Consider the following 21,498-nt stretch of genomic DNA (forward strand, 5'->3'; position numbering starts at 1 on the left):
GCACCACAACAGCACAGCAGAGCCAGGATGCAACAAAAGGCACTCAAATCATATATACTGTTGTAACCATCAAATCTAGAACCACCATGTAGTCCTGGAAGAGAAGCAGGGCTGGGTAGGCAGCTGAAGGGAGAGCTAATCTGCGAGTCTGCTACATGCTTCAGATTTCTTTCACAACTGTGCATTAACAAAGGCAGAGGTGGGAGTGAAGAGAGTCAAGAAGATGCATTTATGCAGTAGTTCCACACACGATCTTTTAGCGGCATCCCACCCACACTTAGAACAAGGATCTCTCGGTCAGTCAACAGTCTTCCCATTGTAGGACAAACCTGCCTGGAAGGAAGAGGTGGAGATGTGCCTCTGGTTTTATTCTGAAACCAAAAAATCTCCCCAGCAGTGGCTAAAGAGATGAGTAATGAGCACAAGGGGCTGAGTATCAGAGCCTTAACACCGCCACCAACATTAGCAGGAGTATTTGCAGATTTCTGTTTTTTCTTTTAGACACCACACAGCAGGCTTGCTGGAGGACCTCACTGCTTGGAAGTGAGGATGAAGGCAACTCTGTTCTCCCAGAGACACAGGAGTTCAGGTCCCCAGGAGCCCACTGTCTCCCAAGAGACAGAGACTTACTGCACAGTATGGGAAAAACATGGGTGATAAGCAGAGAATGAAACTCACACCCTCCCTGGGAATCCAGAAACGTTGGGGCATGTACAGCTATTTGGGCTCCTGGGTTTTATCCTCCAGTACAACTAAATGCTGGCAAAGCCTTCTCATGAACGCAGCCCCCTTTCAGCTCTCACCAGTCACACATATACCAGTCCAACATTTCCAGACACAGATGATGGAGAGAAGGGAGCTGGCCTGTGAGATTGGGAATAACTATGGTTGTAATCAAAGAGGGCACCAAGGATCAGACACCCTCAAAGAGGGAGAGCATCCAGAGCTGTCACAGAGCTGGAAACTGCTATTTTACTTAAGGTTGGTGGCAAGAGGCAGAGGAAAGCATAAGAAGGAAGGGTAAAGCAAACAAAGATAATGACATGGCTTTGTAGCTGCCTATATCCACAATGGAGACTACAGGACAAGGAGGAAGCTAAGCCACCACGTCCCAGGAAGACTGCTGTGTCTCTTGGATTGGCTCTGTTGTCTCCTAATGCCAACAGGTATTGTTAACTTCAGACAGATTTCAGATTAGTAAAGACAGACATGCATGCAACCACATGGTAACAGGAAAGTGTCCTCTTGTCCAGATCCAACTGTGATGGGCATAGTGAGGAGCAACCCCGAGCTTCATGTGGATAGGTGCCATTAAAAACACTGCTAATTAGTTTAGATTGAGCCTGCTAACCCAGCACATGCAAACTGTCCTACCCAGCCTTGTTGCGGGAGCTGCACCTATCTAGCAAAACTCAAGAGGAGGCTTCAGCCATACTCTTCCTTAACACGTGTGAGAGAGCAGGCTCCGAGGAACTGCAGGTCCCAGGGCTGTGTGGATCACAGCAGAGCACAGCAGGGTCAGTGCTCCAAGTTTCTGCGCAATACACTGAAGCAGGTTTATCACCTGACCAAAGGGACGGTTGCTTTATCCTGGCTGTGGAAGGTCACATGCCAAAGGAGGTGCTGGGCAGCCACTAGCCCTCCCTTCCCACCCAGACTGGGGCCAGCACAGCTGAAGGCCTGCATGTGCTGCAACTAAATGAAACTATTGTTCTGGGCTTTGGAGAGACTTTTGCTGATGCCGTGGCAATTAAGATCTCAGCAGACCAGAGATACTTGTCAGTGGAAGGTCCAAGAAAGAGTCCACAGGACTTGGACGTGAATGAAGGTGGGATGTACAGAGATGCACAAGCAGAGCAGGGTCATCCTGCTCTCCATCACAGCCTCTTCAAGGCCTAGACTCTCCCTGAGAGCACCTTCCAGCCAGGCTGAGATCAGCCAACTCCTGCTAATCAGGGAATTGGCCAAGAATTTCTAATTGTGACAATGAAGGACTCTGCAACTCTGCTGAGATTCTCCTTTAAGATATCTCGAGTAGCTTTCACACAGATGGGCCCAGCTTGAGCAAGGGTGACCAGTCAACTGGGAAACGTGATCCTTACCATCCTGGCCCAGAGGGAGCGGGTGTGAAGTGTACTGGGGGAAAACAGCTTCCAGATGGGATACGAAGCTCACAGCACAGTCTCATTTTGCATTATTCGCTCCTCCTATCTCCCTCTCCCCTTCACACCCTCCTTCCTTCTCCTTCTAACTATGCTCCAAAGCCAAGAAATAGCACGAGATGTGTTTCCAAAGCTGTATTACCAGTGAGCAGTCAGGGAGGGGGCAGCCAAGGGACAGAAACGCAATGGCGAGGATGTGCTGAATTTCCTGATCCAAGCCCGATTTCTGGCTGCCCGTCCCTCCACCGCAGTTCTGGGAGGATGGGGAGGCAGCACCCGAAGGGGATGAGCCAGCGTGCACAGGTACAGGGGAGACAATGAGCACCGCATCTCCAGGCCCAATAGAGAGCCTCAAGCTGCTCTTGTGCCACAGGAGAATCTGCTCAAGCTGAGGCCACCTCAGCCATGGGGAGAGAGTGCGAATCTGTCAGCTGCTGGCTCCTGCTCCCTCCCACTCCTGGTGACCAACATAGGCACTGACTCTTCCAAACATATTTCCACCACATGTTTTCACCCTGACCTCATGCTTAGGGTTGTCTAAACAGCACACTGTATGTGCGTGCGTGCACTTCTCGTTCGAACACCCTTTCCTGTTGTACAACAGTTATCTTGGGAGCTAATGTAAGGCATCCAGACATCCAAATGCAAGCTCCCTATTTCCCCCCTACCCAGAGATAATGTTAGACCTCTGGGGGCTCCAAGCAGAGACAGAGATATTAAGCCTTTTCCTCTGCCCGGCTGTGCACAGGATGCCTGGAGGTGCCACTCTTGTAGCCCAGTGGCACCACGCACAGCTGAGGAGGACACAGTTTCTTCTCCCTGGATCCACTTCTCCTCTGTGGTCACCCTGGCTGCATCTGTCCCTCCCTTTCCCTTTCACACTTCCATCCTTTGGCCGTGACTTTCCCCTTCCCACCTCCAGCTGAGCTGTTCGGAGACAATCCCCCTTCAGGATCCGCCTGGTTCTCACAGCCTCCCTGCTCCCACCACAATGGTCTCACTCCAAAGAGAAAGCGGCAAGGGGCTAATCCAGCTGGGCGGCAGCCCAGGCCCAGGAGACGAAGGGCCTTTGCAGGTTGGAGGTTCTGCTCGTGCTGGCAGGCAGTGCAGAGCGGGGGGGGGATTCTTCTGAGTTTTCTCTTTTCTTTTTGAAAGTATTTTTCCTCTTTGCTTGCCAAGATAAATCTCCTGTCCCAGCTGTGACATCTGCATTTCCCTTCTCTGCTTTCACTAAGGAATGAAGCCCCCTTCACTCCAGCTTCACAGCCGAGGTTTCCTTTACATTCCAGGAAAGAAGAGTCCATACACTCCAGACAGTCCTTCTGCTCTCTTTAAAACGCAGCGAATTTTAGACCTTATGAAAGTGAAGGTCTTGACAGCGTTAACGAGATCCAGGCAGGATGGACAGATGCCGCTTTTCCTCACAGTGTAGTCTGTGCATCTGCACCCCAAGGGGCACAAGTGATCACCTAACCACCTCTTGTCTCTTTCAAACCTCTCTGTTGCCCCTCTGTCCTGACCCGTATTGCTCATCTTCTCTCCCGTCACGTACCGCAGCTCCCTGCTGCTCCATGCTTGGTTTGCCCAGGCCCCTGGTCTGCCTGGATAGCTTGCCACTGACCTGCTACCCCCTGCTGTTCTTGCTTCGCTGCATGGCATGGCTGATGCACTTCAGGCCAAACCATCTGCAAACCCCACTGCTATTTCCCTCCAGCAGTAGGACGCATCACAACCAGCAGCATCCCTCAGTTTTTCTCAGAGACTACCGGCAATGCCCACGTCATCCATGGTTATTTTCAGCATCATGACCTTGGACTGTACGGCGAACCAAACATTTTGCTGACTTGCAGCCTCCAAATGGCAGAGGGTTTGACTGAACCTGATCTGGAACCGGGCTCAAAATTTATTGGTGTCTGTAGAATAATGCGGAATGACAGAAAGAGAGAGGGGCTATGGTCACTGAAAGCAAGGCAGGTGATCTGCTTCCCCACAGGCAAGCTGTGCCATCAGCTCCCTCCCTGCAGGGACTGCAGCCCCTCAGACCAAAGGTGCCACAAGCCATTACTCCTCAGCGGCAGCAGCGGCAGTAGCCACGTCCCCAGTGCCTAGCGAAGTCCCAGCAAGGCTCAGGCACAGCTCGCTGTGGAAACCTCCTTTCACCGCGCCTCCGTGCCAAGGACCTGGATTTCCAATTTCCAGCCCCAGGCGCCACAAGGCCTAGGAGGGACGACAGAGGCTCAAGACACAATGAGCGGAAGGCGATTGAGGGAGCGGCGCCAAGGCAAGGCGCTGCCCTGAAGTGAGGCCGCCGGGCCGCCGAGGTCCCCGCCTGCGGCCCGGGTACCCGCAGCCGCTTCACTGCCCCCCGCCCCCGCCACCCCGGAACGCCCGAAGCTCCGGGGTGAGCGGGGCGCCTAGCGCGTCCCCGCTGCCGCCGGGCCCGAGGGGCGGCCTCCGAGCGCGGGGAGCCCCCGCCGCCGGCCGTTAACGCTCGCCCCGGCACGCTTCCAACGGCCCGCAACGGCGGCCGCCCATTGGCCGACACCGCCGAGCGGCGGCCAATGGGAGGCGGCTGCCAAGCGGGGCCGCGCGAGGCGGGCGGGAGGAGTGCAGGGTTAGGACGGAGCGGTCCGCGGCTCACGGCATTATCCCGCGTCCGGTACCCGCTGCGGCCCTGTCCCGGCTCCCCCACGGCTCGGGTGGACGCTGAGGCCTGAGGGGACGATGAGGTGGAGGGCAGAGCCCGGGGGCGGCAGGGGGGGGGCGCCCCCCTCCCGCCGCGGGCTCTGCCCCTCGAGGGGGGCCTCGCCTTTGCCCCTTCATGGCTTTCTCATCCTAGGATGTCTTAATGAGTGCCTCAGAGGACATATCCCAGCCCGCGGGTACATACTGCTCCCACGGTTTGCAGTAACCTCCGTGGCAGGCATAAAGGTTTTGTGGTTTTTTTTTATCCCCCCTCCTCCCTTACAACCCCAGCAGGGGGAAAAAAAAATATCAGCTGACGGAATGGGTGATATTGTTAAAAGCATACGCACGATACAGACCACATCAAAATTCTATGGCTGTGATTGTAGCCGTGTAATACCCAGCTCAGAGTTTGTGAGCGTGCTGTTCACTGGGGAGGAATCTTGGGAGGCACTCAGGCGCTGGAGGAGTGAGCGTGTTAAGTCTTTAACTTAAATGTTTTTGCGCCCTGAAAGGGAAAAAAAAAGAGAGAGAAGAAGGCACGTGGAAAGATGAAATCTGCCAGCCTATGACTGGGTTTCCCAGCGGCCCTGAAGGAAGCACCGAAGGCATCTGCTGCTGCAGTGGCAGAAGAGTCATGGACACTGTTGTAACCACACCTGGGTTTAGTGTGCTCAGCATACATGGGATTAGCAGCCAGTGCGGGCACTGATGATGTGAGAGAGACTGGAAGCGCCCTGTGAGGGGAACAACTGTGGAGCTGGGCAGAGCCCAGGGCAAGGCGAATCAAAAGACGGGTAGCATCACAGTGTGGCCACAGTGGTATGGCCATCTGTGTGCCCTCAAACCACCTGCGGATGCCAGGGTGCGGAGCAGGTATGCGTGTACTAGGGAGGAGGTGAAACATGTCAGCTTCCCCCAGGGCAAACCAGGCTCCACTGGCCCAGGGTGGAAAGCAGCTACAATACACAGTTCGCCTGTTGCACGAGACTTGCTGAATCTGCAGAGACAGGAGCACCTCTCCTCCCAGCAGCAGCACCCTGGAGGATAAAGAGGAATGCCTCTGCTTTCCAGCAAGCTTTTGCTGCGTGTATGCTACATATGCAATGAACGTCCCAAATTTCCTTTGGCTTACAACTGCCTTGCAGCCGGCTCTGATAAAAAAAATTAGAGCAGGACTTAAACCATACGCAGAAGTGGACACAACCCTCTCAGGATGAAAAGTTTAGATAAGCTGCTCTTAACCCTCATTTGGCAGAAGACTTGGGGGCTATTTCTAGGAGTCCATGAAAGGTAAATAAAAAGTTTGTCCTTCAAGGCCTTTCTTGAGCTCGGAGAACTAAGACACCTGCTTGCTACAAAACAAAGCTGCCTTTATTTCTGAGCCATCGTGGTGGCAGCTGGGCTGCGTTTGAACGGAGATGTGTGGGAGGTGTTCTCTGTGGGAATGAGGTACCCCTGGACAAGCTGGCAGGGGTCTCTTCCTCCTCTTTGCTCCTTCCCAAGCTGAGGTCAGTACGGTCTCCAGGCAGAGACTTCACACGAGCAGTAGCTCTGAGAGAAAAAAGCTGTATCATCATCACTGCGCCCAGGTCTCTGCCCTCTTGTCTGAATTGGTGCTTTACCTCTTCATGTTAACTTGGCAGCCTCAGCTGAGTTTGCAGCAGGCTCCCAGTGACACCCTAACTCCACACCATGATGGGGGGCCAGGAGCCTTTCAGCTGCTGTAGCATTAGGGGGAGGGGGTTCACGTCAACTTTTATCTCCTTATGTGAAAATATAATCCATCTTCTTTGGGAAGGCCCTATCTGCTATGTTACCCCCATCCACCTCCACCCAGGCGTGCCCTTTGCAGAGCCCAAACACATCCATCCCTTTTCACTCCCCACAGAGGCACAGCAGCCAGAACACAACTGGGTTTCCATAGCCGTGCCTGTTGGCATGTGGCACCCCTGTGCAACCTAGGGACGCAGCTCCAGCCCAGCCCTGCAAATCTAGAGGCAAATCTACCCTGAAAAAGCCTACATGGATTTAATTGTGTGTGGCATGTCTGCCTGGACAGTTTAGGGAAAAATTCTGCTTGATGGAGAGGGATGCACGGTGCAATGAAAGGCAGCAGAGAGGGCAAATGGCAGAAAACACTGGTTTACTCTGCGTGACTCTGTGCACTATACTGCCATGCTGCAGTGGAGCCACGTCACAGTATCACCAAAAGACATGAAATACAGCATGAACGTTCAATACAATTAAAAATAAATTAGAGAGGTGCAACTGCTCAAGCCAGTCACCAGTCCGTGGGATGGGGAAGTTTATTCAATAACCAAAATAATCTGGAATAAACGCCACTCCACCGTTTCTTCCATCTTTCTTGGAAGCTTCTGGCCCTGCACGATATGGGGATGAAGCACCAGAGTTGGCAGATCTCTGCTCTTACACAGCTTGTTGCCCCCATGCCATTATGGGCCTTTTTTCTGCATCTTCCAAGAAAGGCAATCTAAGCAATGAGAAAGGCGCCCTGGGAGACAGAGGAAATCTGCTTTGGGAGATATAACCAGACGAGGAGGAAAGGTCTATATGATCTTTACAATCATCAGCTTTATTTGTCTTATTGAAACTGTTCCTCTTTAGTGCTCAGAGAGCAAAATCAGAGATAATTCACATTTTGTCCCCTGTCAGGTCCCTGGAGATCCATAAAGAAAAGCAGGCCTTGGAAGAGGAAGATAGCTGTACTCTGTTCAAATCCAAAAGCTGAGGCATGCAGCTAATACCAAACATTGTTGGTGGCTTTCATTCCTTGGGCCTTTGTAAAAGGCAATTACAGAGCAACTAATTCTGGACCAGCTGATTCGTAACTCAAGGATGTGAGGGATTTTCACCCAAAATCTTGAGAGAGCAAGAGCTGAGACTCTCTTCAGTGGCCAGGCTGGGCAAGAGCTGGGTTTTGCAACCAGCAGACTGAATGGGGTCCTGCACCAGGACTGTTTTCAAAGCAATTCAGCTTGGAATGCAGATTTCTGACCTGCTGCCAATATCCCAGTGGAAAATCTGTGCCCAGAGCAGCAGATAGGAAATTAAACTTCAGCTCCAACACTGAGGGTATCATTTTCACCTCAGCAGTGGAGCTGCAGAAACGAGAGTCTCCAGAGAACGGGGAAATCCTTCCTAGCCCACAAAGGGCAGTAACACCTCTCAGACCATTCGTCACTACTGGGGCATCCTGGATTAACACCATCCTGGGGGAGAACGAAGGTGTGATGTTGGTGAACAAGGGGTCAAAGCTCTGTGTTTCCAAAGACCAGGATGGAGATCTGACTGGTCAGAGGTATTGCAGTCACTTCAACCATGGGATGAAAATTGGCTGAAGGAGAAAGGCAGCCTGTGAAAACCCGTTCCCAACACCTGGCTCTCCAGCTATCCCCTCTCCAAACTGGACTTCTTCATGACAAGGCCCAGCAGCTGAGTACTCTGTAGCTGGTGAAAAGAAGTAGAAACGTGAAGATGCCTGGGATCGTGTGCTTAAGTAAAGTCAGAAGCTTCTGGGAAGAAAAGATCCCATGTTCCTTTGAAGACAGGAAACCTATTATGCCCTGAAAACCTGCCCTGAAAGCTCCCATGTCTGAGATCAAACAGGTATCTGCACCCCAGCATTGGAGGGGTGTCTGCAGAAACCAGTGGATTTGGGAATCCATTCTCTGGACATCCCTGGAGCAGCACAAGGAGACGATGGATAGCTTCACGGGTTTTAGGACCTGGAGGAACCAGTCTGGTAATCAAATATGGTTCCTTACATAGCTGAGTGCAGGAGCTATATTCATGCCTCCTGCTTCAAACTCATCATCTGCAACTGAGCTTCACAGAAACATCTCATCTCAGTTTAAAGGCTTCAGATAAATCACCAAACATATTAGTCATTGCAAAGAGGGAGTCTCTAGCTTAAGCCTCCAAAGTGTTTTCTCAGGCTTTTTGCTCTTAGATGAACAAGTCCTTACTACCAGACGTCATCCTGAGAACAAAAATAAGTCACCTTTTAATCTGTGGAGTGTGGTATGGCATGACCACCCTACCAGGTTATTCTGCAGACAGCAGAAACAACGCTGATCTCATTGCAGGCAGGGAGAACTTGAGGACTGATTTAATGATGGCAGGTTGTAGTGAATTATTCCTGTGGCAAGAGAAGCTACAGCCCTGCCATAGGGGCCAGGGTTGCAAAATGATAATGAAGGCTATGTGAGCCCTAGAAAATCAAGATAAAATCTACAGTGGTTTGGCTTCTGGGCATCCTTTCAGACATGGCCTTATTATGCAGCTATATAATCCAGGACCAGAAGCAACAATAACCTCTTCATATCCACCATGGTTTTATGTGCAACAAAAGAGGAAAAGCATCAGTGAGATCTTCCCCTTCTGTCCCTTAATCCTGACACCAAGTGAATTTTCCTAAGTATGGAGTTCTCCGTGTACATGAAACCCTTCACAAGTGCCCAGTGTGTGTCCCAGCACAGACGCACCCAGCCCCTGTTCCTGCCTGGATGCTCACAGCACCAGACCTTCTCATGCCATCCTCTTCCCTCATGTTTCTGCTGCCTGATTCTCCCCTGCTTCGCTCCTCCATCGCCTTCCTCTCGTCTCCTCTCTCTGAAAGGGTGCACACATCTGGCTTGCCTTTATTGTGTGATAAATCTCACCCTGCATCTTGGGTTCATTTTCTGAAAGTTTTGAATGGTGTCTTGGAAATGCTGTTGGACAATAGGAGCTCTTTGAACCCAGGCCAGCTGGATGGGACTCCTTGCATTGCAGCTGACATGCAGGCTTTGGCGGTCTTTCTCGACTCTTTCCTCTCTTGTCTTTTCTTTATAGCATTTGAATTGTCCTCAAACTTTATTTTTGGAGTGGGCAGTGCGTTTCTGAATCTTTTCATCATTATATTGTTATTAATTACGGTCATGACTATTTCTCTTTCTGCTGGCACTCCTGGGTGGATCTCTCCTCTCTCACTTAATGTCTTGGGTAAGACTACCTTGGCCGCAACCCACTTAAGCAGTGACTCAGAATCCCTGGCCTGCTCCCAGGAGAGATGCAAGAGTTTTGCCAGTCAGTTTATAAAGAGGCCATCGTTTTCCTCAGCTACTCTCTTGCTCAGCAGGGCTGAGTCGGGTGGAAAAGCTCAACTCTGTGGTTCCAGTGAGTCCATCTCTGGTGGACAGGCCGTCTGTGGGGTATTATGAAAGCAGAGCCCTGCTCACTCCAGATACAACCACGACAACTTCTGAACCAGGCAGTAGGATTCTCTGCCGAACAAAATTTTGCTCCCCGGGGGTCACTGCACTCAACTTCCCCATTCCCAAGCCCCTGGAGGAAACAATGTTAAGCGAGGCATGTGGGCAGGATGAGGCATCATGAGGGAGGGAGTACTGTGTGCTCATGTCAAACTGTTGCCTAATGGCTCATCGCACAGCTACCCACATCTCTTGAGTCAGAGCGGAGAATGGCGTACTCTGAAGCAGGATCCTCATATTGCTGGCTTTCAGGTTTACCTGCAGCAGTGGTATGCTGTAGAGAAATCCCATCTCCATCCTCTGGACATCTCAGACCTTTCCAGCCATGCGGTAGGGTGGGAGTTGCTTTGTTTCTGAAGGCAGGAGGGGACCTGTGGCTCTACTGTTTGCCCCTCCACACATTGAATTTATGTAGTGAAGAAGAACATTTTGCTCCTGTGTGGCTCCTGTAAGTTAAAAACGTTCGAACAGTGTACTTTTATGGAGGCGGATGTGCAAACCATTTCATGTGCTGGGAAGGACTCAAGAAAAAAAAGAGATGGCTGGTCTTGGTGAGGCATGGCTGTCTCCCACAGACCATGGAGAGAACGTGAGTCTGAATCCTTCCCATTAGATTGCACTGCCTCCTGGAAATGGCACTGAGTGATGGAGGGAAGGAGATCACAGGCCTTCCCCTAGCAAGGCTGGGCGCTTGGCAGTGTTGGACCACATCCTCCCCAGCTCCCCTTGTTGTCATGTGTGGGAAGCCCACCTGCTTCACAGGGCAGCCGAGAGCCCTGGTACTCCACAGTGCTGGCATTAGCAAGGGAGAGGGACTGAGATCATCGGTTGCTTTTTACTCACATCTACCAAAGGGAAGAACAGATCTTGGGCCAAATAAAATTCTCCTTTCTTATTCTGCTGCAAGACCCAGCAGGGCAGGGAAGACCACGAGTGGCTGGGAATGGCGGTCCCACCAGCCCTCTCTGTGCTGGTGTTGAAGGCTGAGCCATCTCCTGAGCTCAGCTGCAGCAGCCCCAGCACCCGGCAAAGGTGTCACCCTCTCTCCAGCCACAGCACGGTGCAAACCACAGCTGGTTCCCCGTGCGGGGCTGCCCCTCCCCAGCTGGCAGGCTGGCCGCGGCTGGCCTCCGCTCCACGCCGGTGGGGTGGCATTGCTTCTTCAGCTTGAGGAATGCAAACTGCCCAAGCTGCTCTTGAGGGTTGGCCAGGAAAAGTCCACAAATAGCAACAGGAAATCAAAATGCCCGCTCCAGACATGCACCAGATACGAGGCCATCCAGCACAAGGAGAAAAATCAAACGCTGGACGATGGAGATTACATCATGCTGTGGATAAACCTGTGAGCCTGTCCAGCTGGGGCCATGCCAACAGGTCCAGATGGCTCAGGAATGCTAACTACATAGCTACCTCTCTCTTGTCTTTGCTTTTTCTTCCCTCTTTCTTTCCCTATTCTCCATCCCTCCTGGCCTCCTTCCCTCTTCCCTTTACCACAATAAATAAATAAATCCTCTGGCAACTCGACATAATCCAATTTCATCAAATATCAGAAAGGCATCTGAGACCAGTGGACAGGGCACTGGTCTGGACATGGGTCTCTGGCACTTACTCATAGATATTGAGGCTGCTGGGTGACCTCACCACACTGCGTAGCTGCTGGGCTTGACATAGTAATGTATGCCTTCATCTCACCTGGGACTTCAGCCCCTGGCTACAAAGGAGAAGGTTGCCAGGGCTGCTCCCCTGGAGCCTGAAGCATGCAGGAAAATTAAGATATGAGCATTGCTCCTGCTCTGCTGCAGCTCACCCCAGCTGCTTACAGCTGCCACTGGCTGTTCACCATGGCTGCAGTTACAAGGGGAGGGAGAAAACAGTTTTGCTCTTGCAGCGAGCAGCGTCTAGCTACCACCCTGGTACTAATTAGCGACAAAGGAAGGAGTGCAGCACCCTCTGTTCTGTCCCCAGCACTGACCAGAGCAGCATCTGGTACTTGGCTCTCTCGTGGTGTGATAAAAACAGGGCTCGAAGACATGTAAGAAAAGAATGAAAGGTGTGTGCTTTGCTGGGTCTGAAAAAGGGCTGCAGGCCACTTGCTCATTATTTAATGTTAATCCAGCTGCTGTACTGCTGCCAACTCTATTTGACAAATCCTGAAGAGCAGGAGAAGCGTCAGAGAACGGGAAAGTAAACTTTGCATCGCTCTTCCCAGTGGACAGTGGTGACCCTAACTTTACAATAGGTCAGGCAGACTTACTGTGGGGAAAAGGCAACTCCAAAGGAAAGGGAAAGCACAAAACCATTCACTGAGCAGCAGGAGGGACTGCCGTGGGTCTTGAATGCCCTGCTAGGGGACTTTGGCACTCTGGTACTTTCAGTTTGCTACCTCCTTCTCAGATACAAATCAGCTGCGACATAGTTTGGGAGCCTGGGAACTCGGCGCAGCCCTGACCACGCAGCAATTTCGGGCAGAAATGTAGCAGGGTGCTCTCAGCAAGTTGCGCCAAACTCAGGGAGAAGTTAGGTTTTCCAACTGAGCCAGGATCTGGTTGTGCAGTGAAGGATGAGGTATGAGTACAGCCCATTCACTGGATTTATAAAGCACAAATTGTTTGGTTTTCAGTAAGGCCCAAAGAGGTCAGGCCAGCAACAGCTTGGGCCAAGTACTTTAGTTTAAATCCTGATGCTGACCAACGCAGTCATTCAGACTGACACAGAAAGATTACTCTGTATTAGCTTGAAGTATCTGAGGTCACAATGAGACACGTGCAGTCCCCAGGGGTAAGTAACAGGAGAGGGGTGAAGGATAGCTGGGACATCCGTGGAGGACGGACCTGCCAAACTGAAAACATTGCAAGTGTCATGTATAGCTGCAAAGTTACTCAAAGAGACTCTAACCAGGGAAGTAAAGCAATAGCTCCTATGCACCTTTCCTGGCAGATATCTACAAGCAAAAGCCCACCCCAGTCTAACTTTTCATTAATCTGCTTCACCCATTGATGGCACTGCCCCATGTCAGTAAGAAAAGGATGTGGACTATTTTATAGCAAGCAAAAGCTGCAACACTGCAAGTGACACCCTGAGGATCACATGCTAAGTAACTGGCAGAGCTGGGACGAAAATACAGTTCTCCCATTCCCAACAACCTCACTGCACCACTGACCATAAGGAGAGAAAAAACACAACAAAAACAAACCCAACATCATTCAATTGGCAATTCAATATTTGTGGCTCAACAGCACCTCATCAGCTCTCAGAGTCTGCCGCATTTGCTTGGAAAGAAGAGCCAGATTTCCAGCACTCCCTGGGCAAAGAGCTCTCAGATCGAAAGACTGAAAAGGCTTTGAAAGAAATCTTCCATCAACAGTCTTTACAAATGTCAGAACTGGTTTCCTCCTTGCTGAGCTGCCTGGCTTGCAGTCCCCCCCCCCAGGGCAGCAGTGAGCTCAGCCAAAAGCACCTGCCCAGCTCCTTCCTTCAACTGTCATGAATTTACAGGACTTGTTTAACATCAAGCTCCTCTGACATGCAACAGTCATCCTGGTCTCCCTCTACCTCAGCTACCCCTTCTGGAGGGAAAAGCTCCCCTCCCCGGAGAGGGAGGGCTGCAAATACTGCAGAGCCAGGAGCAGGTTCACAAGGTAGACCCCCTTCGCCTTGGCCAGCAGAGATGTTGTTATTCCTGAGCTGCAGTGCTCCCACCTGGACATGCCAATGGCATCGAAAGGAGAAGCCAGTGCCCCCAGGACACTGTGGTGGGGAGCTCAGCACAGGGGAAGTTCTTTGGGCATCCGTCTAAGGAAGCTCACCTGCAGGAGGGATGCTGACAATCAAATATGAGTGTCCAAAACCAATGTTGTATCCAGCTCCCTCCAGTGTTGTAACGTGCTTGGCGCCAGGCCCAAGCTGTAGTTCTCCAGCCTGGGCTGCTAGGTTCATCCCAAGGGAGCCCTGACATTCCTGTTGCAGGGGAACTCCTGACACAGATTGCAGAGTTGAACGTGTTACGTTGTATCTATTCTAGGAAAAATGTCAAGTGCGTTGTGAGCAGGCTTTGCTAATCGGGTCAGCCAGACTGGCCTAAACGAACATTTTTCCTAATCAAGACAAAGTCACAGTGTAAAGAAGCCAAAAGCAACTCTGCTGAGGTAGTGAGGGGTGAGTTTCCGCTGGAACAGGCTGGACAGTGATTGTAATGAATGACCTCACATACGGCATCACCTTTGAGCCTTAAAAATGGTACTAATTACCTCAGCACTGGTTTAAATTACATCCTAGTTTCAGGGAGAATAGCTACGCACATTGCTTCCATCCCGTACCAGGAATTTCTGCAATCTTAGAAAGTAGGAAGATAAAATAGAGAAGAGAGCGAAAGAGTGTGTGGATATCTGCAGTTCCAACCTTCGTAAGACCTTGTTCTGGCTGAACAACGTGTCAAGATCAGTGTCAAGCATCTATCACTTGGAAACCAACCAGATCACAGCAGCTCCACATGATTTCAAAGGCAGACAGCCGTGGAGAGATTTAAGAAAACAGGAGTAGAAGGAGAGATGCAAAAAAAGAGAAGAGAAGGTGGGTAAAGAAGTCAGAAAGGGGTGGGTGAGAGGGGAAGGCTGGGGTGTTCAGGTTGGCTCAGGAGACTACAGGAAAGGAAAACCTTAAATGATGTGACCCTACAGGAAAGCAGAAGCAAAAAAATTTGTTTTCTTGAGCAGCTGGGAATGTTAGATAGATGTAAACACTACATGGCAGACATGTGGGGAGAAACTGGGTTGAAGACACAGCCTGCCTTTCAGCATGCTACCTACAGTCCCGTGCCGCTCTGCCATGCCCTCAGCTCTTCACAACCTTTCAGTTATTTCTGCTCTGAGGGATGATGCAAAACACGCAGGCACCAACCCAAGGAAACACCTAACAACTCACAACACAAGTTGAGCTCCAAAGACAGGAACGAGTAAGAAAAGGGTTCCATGCAAGCACCCACCCTGTCCTATTGTCAGCCTGAAAACAGGATTGATGATTTCAGCCAGAGAATACCAAACTACATTAAAGTTGCACATGCAGAAGTCACCTGCTGCAGCAGGACAGCCACAGTGTCAGCATGGGCGTCAGCCGAGAAACACTGCTTTGGTTCCACCCTTGCTCTCACTTCTCATCTCCCATATGGAGACACGAAGTCCCAACAGCTCAGATGTATAAAGGAGGATAAATACAGTCCCCAGCAGAAAGCTGGGATCGGTGGGATGTAGTAATTCCAGGACTGAGACTGGCCTGGAAGTGAGGACTAACGTACTTGGCTCTTCCAACAGACACCTCTCTTGAAGAAGAACAATGCTGGCCACAAGGTTGCCTGTGAACCATAGGTGACTGCACCTGATCTTGCAGCACAGACCTGGGAAATCTCCCAGCGAAATCAGGCCAAGAGACAGCTCTTGGCCATTTCTTAGTTGAGCTGTAATGGTTCACTTCATCCCTGGTGCCCTACCTGTTCCCATGTAACTCTGCAGCAAGGAGAGTCACCAACTGGCTTTTGCGAACCATCTGGTTTCCTGCAGTGGACTGTCCACAACAGGGCAAGGACACACAGGCTTTAGTGGGTTGATTCATCCCTTCTTGAAATGCACTGGTACAAGTCAGTCTTGGGAATCAAATCTTCATATCAAGCACAGTCCTATCTCTGGCTATGAGAAGAGGACCTGCCATGTGGCCGTCACAAAGTCAACTCTGGAGAGTTAAGCTTTTTCATTCACTTCCTTTAACGCTGAGAATTGTTTAAATAGTAAATAAGTAATATACTAAATGCTAATTAAATATTACAGTCTTAAAACCTACAGCGAAGTGCCGAGAAAAAAAGGAGCAAGCGCGGGAGTAGACCTTTCTCAGAGGAAACACAAGCGTACGTCGCAGAGATGTCAGCCTGGCCATATTTTGAATTGTGATCCTGCACCTGTGGCTATGAAATCCCTACTTCTATATTTCCCTTTAAAGGTCTGCTTCAGAAAACGCTCTTCTTTCCAAATTTCCCTCTCTACCAGAGACAGCTCCGTTCCAGGCTTCAGCAAGACCAGTGCAGCACCAGATGGGACCAGCACGGTAGCAGATGAGACCATGCAGTGCCAGATGAGACCAGCAGAGTGATGGATGAGACCAGTGCAGCATGGGATGAGACCAGTGCAGCACCAGATGGGCTCCTGGGTGGCAGAAGACACTTTGCATCAATGAACCCAACTCTTTTCATGGAATTCAGAAGCCACTAGACACCACGCTTAGGCACTTGTACTGGTACCAGAAGGAGGTCCAATGGGCCAGTCTTAGAGGCTTTCTACAGTCTCATCTGTACAAATGGTGAAAGTGGTGGTGGCATTGCATGACTGCCTTATGCCAGAGGGGACGGAGATCACCTGGCAGACATGGTCCAAGCTGTATACGACTCCAGCATCTCCCTGCTGGTGCTGCTGACGCTCTCCCTCAGTGGGAGTGGACTGTATGCACAGATGTGCTTCCTCCTCCTGCCAAACCCTCCCTTTGTTTACTCTGCAAGTACTTCACCAAAGTCCTTCCTGCTTCTCCCCGCTAAGATGATGGCTTTGTCTCCACTGTTTAACCTTGGTTTGGATGCATGCCTTCCTGCACTCCTGCTCTGAGTTGCAACCTCTCTCCTAGCTCTGGCCTACCAGCGCAATTAAAGGGTTCTCCCACTTCGGCTGAGATGTGCATTTAGGCCAGTGGATCCCCACCACATGCAGGCAGTTATCCAACAGATGAACATTTTCATTTAGGAAGATTATCCCAAATGTTTACCAGTTTCTTGGCAGCTAGGAGGGACACACGAATGATCACCAGTCTCTGTGGAGAAAGTATTGACTTAGAGTCTTCCAAAGGAAGTTCAAGTCTCTCCCCCTCTTCGTTACCAAAATGGAAATATAGTTTCCTAGTGATGGCCCTGTGGTGATGATGCTGTAGGCTCAGAGACCAATGAACTTCTGTGTTCAACTCTGTTTTCATTCTGCTGCTAGCACTTCTGCAGGTGTAAGTCCCACCATGAGACAGTAAGGAGCAGCATGGACATGAAGTGGAGGAACCACGAGATGGATCCAAAGAGACTAATGAAATAGAAAAATCTGGGAACTATTATTTTAGGATTCATTTCCATCAGGCCAGATCTGATGGCCCCACCAGGTCTTTCTGCATCTGTGCTCCAGATCCCACAGGAATCTCTGACTGGTAAGTTCCAAGCAAAATTTAAAGAAAAAAGTCTTGTCTTACCCAGTACTTGGCTGATAACCAGGGATGTGCCACTGACCAAATTTTACCAAGCATGGGAATAGAGGGCCAAAATGCTTGCTTCATGTGTCCCCATGAGGGACTACCATCAGTCCCAGAGACGCAGCCTCCCATTACAGCAGAGCTCCCCTCTCTAGCAACTGGAAGGGATGAGAAGTGAATGACCAAATCTGCCTGAGCTCTTCATCCTCACTGTGCGCGGAGATGGTGAGAGGGAGCTTACACAGCATGAAACTCGCTCAGACCAAAGGTCAGTCCAAGACCTAAGCACCACTTAAGTGCTATTTATGTCCCTGTAGTAGGCATAAGAGGAATAGAAGTGTGTACAGGCTTCTTGCAAGAGCGACTGTCATCCATGGTGAATAGCCTCTCTTTATCTTCAGGGGAAGCTCCCCTTACGAGTTGCACCAGCACCGCTCTCAGCCTGCTCACTACATATAGTCCTGCTACTCTCATCCTTTCTGCTGGCCGGGACAATATTAAAGGAAAGATCACATTCTGACACCAGAGTGTCGCAAACCCAGTGAAGCACAGTGATGAATCTGACTCAAAAGATAAGGCTTTTGAAGAGTTTCACAGCACTGATAAGAGCTGAGAGAGAAAGTAACAGCTCTCCGGGTGCAGCTGTAATAGACTGTAAGTGAATAGATGGGTGCTCACAGGAACGACCAGAAATGTTGGACTAGGCAGAAGACAGACAGGTGAAATTAATAAGCAGACACTGCATGAAGGATTAGCTTCATTTATGGTAGGTCCTTCTGGCAGAAAAAGATGAGCAAAGTTGCCTAAGTTCAAGAGCAGTATGTGGCCTCCTGAGCAAAAGGAGACTGATAATGCTGTTAATAGTCATTGTGTGTAAGACTGGTTAGCAGAAGCTAAAAGTGAAATAAAAAGAAGCATTTTGCGTCCCTTGGAGATTTCCCCTCCAAGTACCAAGCAGACACCATTCGCCTTAAGATTTTCCAAAAAAAATCCCAAAACCCATGATATAATCACAGACTCATGCAGGTTGGGTGAGAGCTCAGGAGGTCTCTAATCCGACCTCCTGCTCAGAGCAGGGCCAATACTAAATATAGGTTGCTCAGGACTTTGTCCAGATAGGTCTTGGAAACCTCCAAGGAAGGAGCTTCCACAGTGTCTCTGGGCAGCCTCATCCACTCTTAATTCTCCTCACAGTGAGAAATTGTTTCCTTATACCCAGTCTAAACCTTCCCCGTTCCAATTTATGACCACTCATCCTCCTGCCATGCACTTATGGAAAGAGCCTGGCTCCATCTTCTCATAACTTCCTCACCAGTGCAGGCAGGCTGCTGCTGGGTCCTCCTGAAGCAGCCTCTCCCTCAGCTGAGCAAGCCCACCTCCCTCAGCCTCTCCTTACAAGAGAAGTTCTCCAGCCCCCAGCTATCTTGGTGACCATCCCCTCCATGCACTCAGATTTATCAACATCTTTCTGGTACCAGGCAGTCCAAAACTGGACACTATTTCAGACATAGTTTTATGATTATCAAGAAAATGGGGACAATCACGTCTGTCTATCTTCCGCCGCCCTCCTGTTGCTAGCTGCTAGCTGCCTTTACTACCCGGCCACAGCACCGCCCCATGACCCCTGGTGGGTCAGTCCATCCATCCCAGGGGCAGGAGTTAGTATTTGTCCTTGCTGAATTTCATGAGGTTTCTGTCGACCCATTCCTCCAACCTGGCTAGGTCCCTCTGAATGGCAGACCCACACTTACTCAAATTAATTTTTTTTTTCTGTTTCAAGCACACAGACCTTTTTGGGATGCATCTACAGACATGCCTTCATTACTTCTTTGTCACAACTTTAGATGAACAATACAGAGAACCATTTTTTAAAGATCAAGATGACTCATTAGGAGTGCCAAGGTTCAGGAAAGGAGAGTAGTTTAGAGGCATGCATTTCTTGCCCCAAAAGAGCACAGCCTCTGCAGTAAGGTTCATCCATCTTTTCTTTCCGCTTCCTTTCTGAACAGAAGAAATCATTCTCAGAAAAAGTTTCATCCTGGCATTTTATGGCCAAAATTCCTGGCCTGCTCTAAGAAAAATGCATGCTGAACAGTATCTGGAAAAGTCTGCCCATCTTTGAAGCAAAGGCACTGGCAACTTGGTGAGCTATTGTGCACGGTGATGCTTTGCACAGCTCTATGTAAAAAGAACTTCTCAACACATCTCAAGATCCCAGAAGATTTGCTGGATTTAGTAAGAAAATGTTAAGTGTATTCCTTCCCCCCATGTTGTCACGCACCGTGAGAACAAAGACGGTGATGTATTATGTTCTGGGTGATGTATTATGTTCTGGCTCTTGTTTTACCAACAGATTTGGTAAGCGAGAATTTGCTACAGAATCTCTTATATTTATCATCTACAGGAAGAGAAGGTATCAGCTTGACTCTCACACTCCGGCAGAAGTTTATGGTGCTGGCAGTTGGGAAAAAAATCCACAAAAAAAAAAAGGAATCCTTTCTACTTGTAAGCTGAGCACAACAATGCCTGAGTCACTGCAACCTAGTTAACTGGAAGGCAAGGGCAGGCTACTTCAAGAAGCAGTTCTCCAAGCAGAAAGGCCATTTAAATGAGGCAGGACACATGGCCACTGCACACTTTAAACACACTGTCCTGGCAGGTGGCACCAGATGGCACTCTTACACAAAAGCTTCTTTTTCACAGGGTCTGCTTGCAGGCAGAAGTTGTATTTAAGCTACTAAGAGGTACCACTTATATTTGGTTAGGGGTTTCCTGACTTCTGACTGCAGTCCATGTTGCACCTAGGTAAAAGGGCTGGTGCCAATGCCTACTATTTTCATTTTGGTAAGGGAATAAACGGTCCTGGCATAAAGCACTTCATATCAGCATAGCCTCATCCACACTGGATGTATATGGAATTAGGGAAAGCACAAGACTCCTAACAACAGGTCTCTCATGATATGAGCAGACAAGGCCTCCCAGTGTGAGTGAGCGCTCAGTTTTGGGGTGACGTGCCATTGGAAAGTCTGCCTGAGCACAGTGGGACTCTGCTGCCTCCCGTAGAGCCCGACGGGAGCCAGTCCTCGAGGGGTGGTGGTATCCTGGAAATTAGGAGCTGGCGAGATTTCTGAGAGACGGGGCTGCCTGCATAATCTTTTTCCCAGACCCAGTGTGCCTCCGCATACCAAGCGTGGTGCGCTTAACATTTATGCAAATTCTGCATCTCTACTGTCTCCTCCACAAGGGAAGCAGCATAAAAGGCTTTAGATGTCTTTTGCGCAGCAAAGCAGAAGTGGATTCATCAGGTGTTTAATGGCTACAGCCCTCCTCTCCCTGTCCCTTGCTTCTGTGTCGTGGTGCTGGCACCTCCCCTGCTCCCATTGCGAGGGTAGTCCTCAGAGACGCTCACAGTGCTACACTGGGAACGCGGGAGGTGCCGGTATTGTGACAGGGGAGTAACAAGCCATGGCTAAAATCTCTGTGTCCGGGGCAGGCACACTGTCCCATGGCTGCAGCTGAAATGCAGGCAGTGCCCTGCTGCCCAGCGTTGGATGATGCCCTCACCCCAAACACCTCTGGGGTGGGGCCCTTCCCCCTTCTGCCTCAGGGCTGGGTCCTCCCTGGCAGAGGGGCTGCAGGATTCGAAGCACAGACTCCCATGGAAAGCTCAGGCAGGAGAGCAAAGAGCCCAGGCGTGCTGCTCAGGGAGAGCTGCTGGACTGGGGACTCGCAGGACTCCTCGGAGAGGCTGGGCAGTTTCCCTAGAGGTGAACAATGCCCCTTTGGTTTCTTGGGACTGGCAACACATTTTCCTCCCAAGTCACTCTTCCCCTTCACCCTTCTCTCCAAAGTAAATGAGCCCAGCCTTAACGCCAAGTGGGAGATGCTTCACCTCCCAAATGCCACTCTGAGGAAAAGTTACCAGCAAAGGCGAGTGGAGGTGCTGAGCCCAAAGTCTCCCGGTAGCACCCGGCCGTGCCTCCGGTGCTGCCTGAGCTGAGCCACGGCAGGTTGTACACTCCCCGCCTGGGACCGCACGCTTCTCCCCCAGCCATCAGTCTCCAAAAAGCGCATTGTAAGAAAAAAACTGCGATTCCCCAGCGGGGTCTCCT

General features: G+C 50.4%; 1 protein-coding gene across 2 annotated transcripts in view; it reads right to left on the reverse strand.

Annotated features, from left to right (window-relative positions):
• Nucleotides 1–21,498, reverse strand: part of CREB3L1 (cAMP responsive element binding protein 3 like 1) — a 45,881-nt gene that overhangs the window by 23,952 nt on the left and 431 nt on the right. The gene's annotated exons all lie outside the window — the stretch shown is intronic.

Source organism: Nyctibius grandis, chromosome 4 (genome assembly GCF_013368605.1).
Source record: "Nyctibius grandis isolate bNycGra1 chromosome 4, bNycGra1.pri, whole genome shotgun sequence".
Classification (NCBI taxonomy): domain Eukaryota; kingdom Metazoa; phylum Chordata; class Aves; order Nyctibiiformes; family Nyctibiidae; genus Nyctibius; species Nyctibius grandis.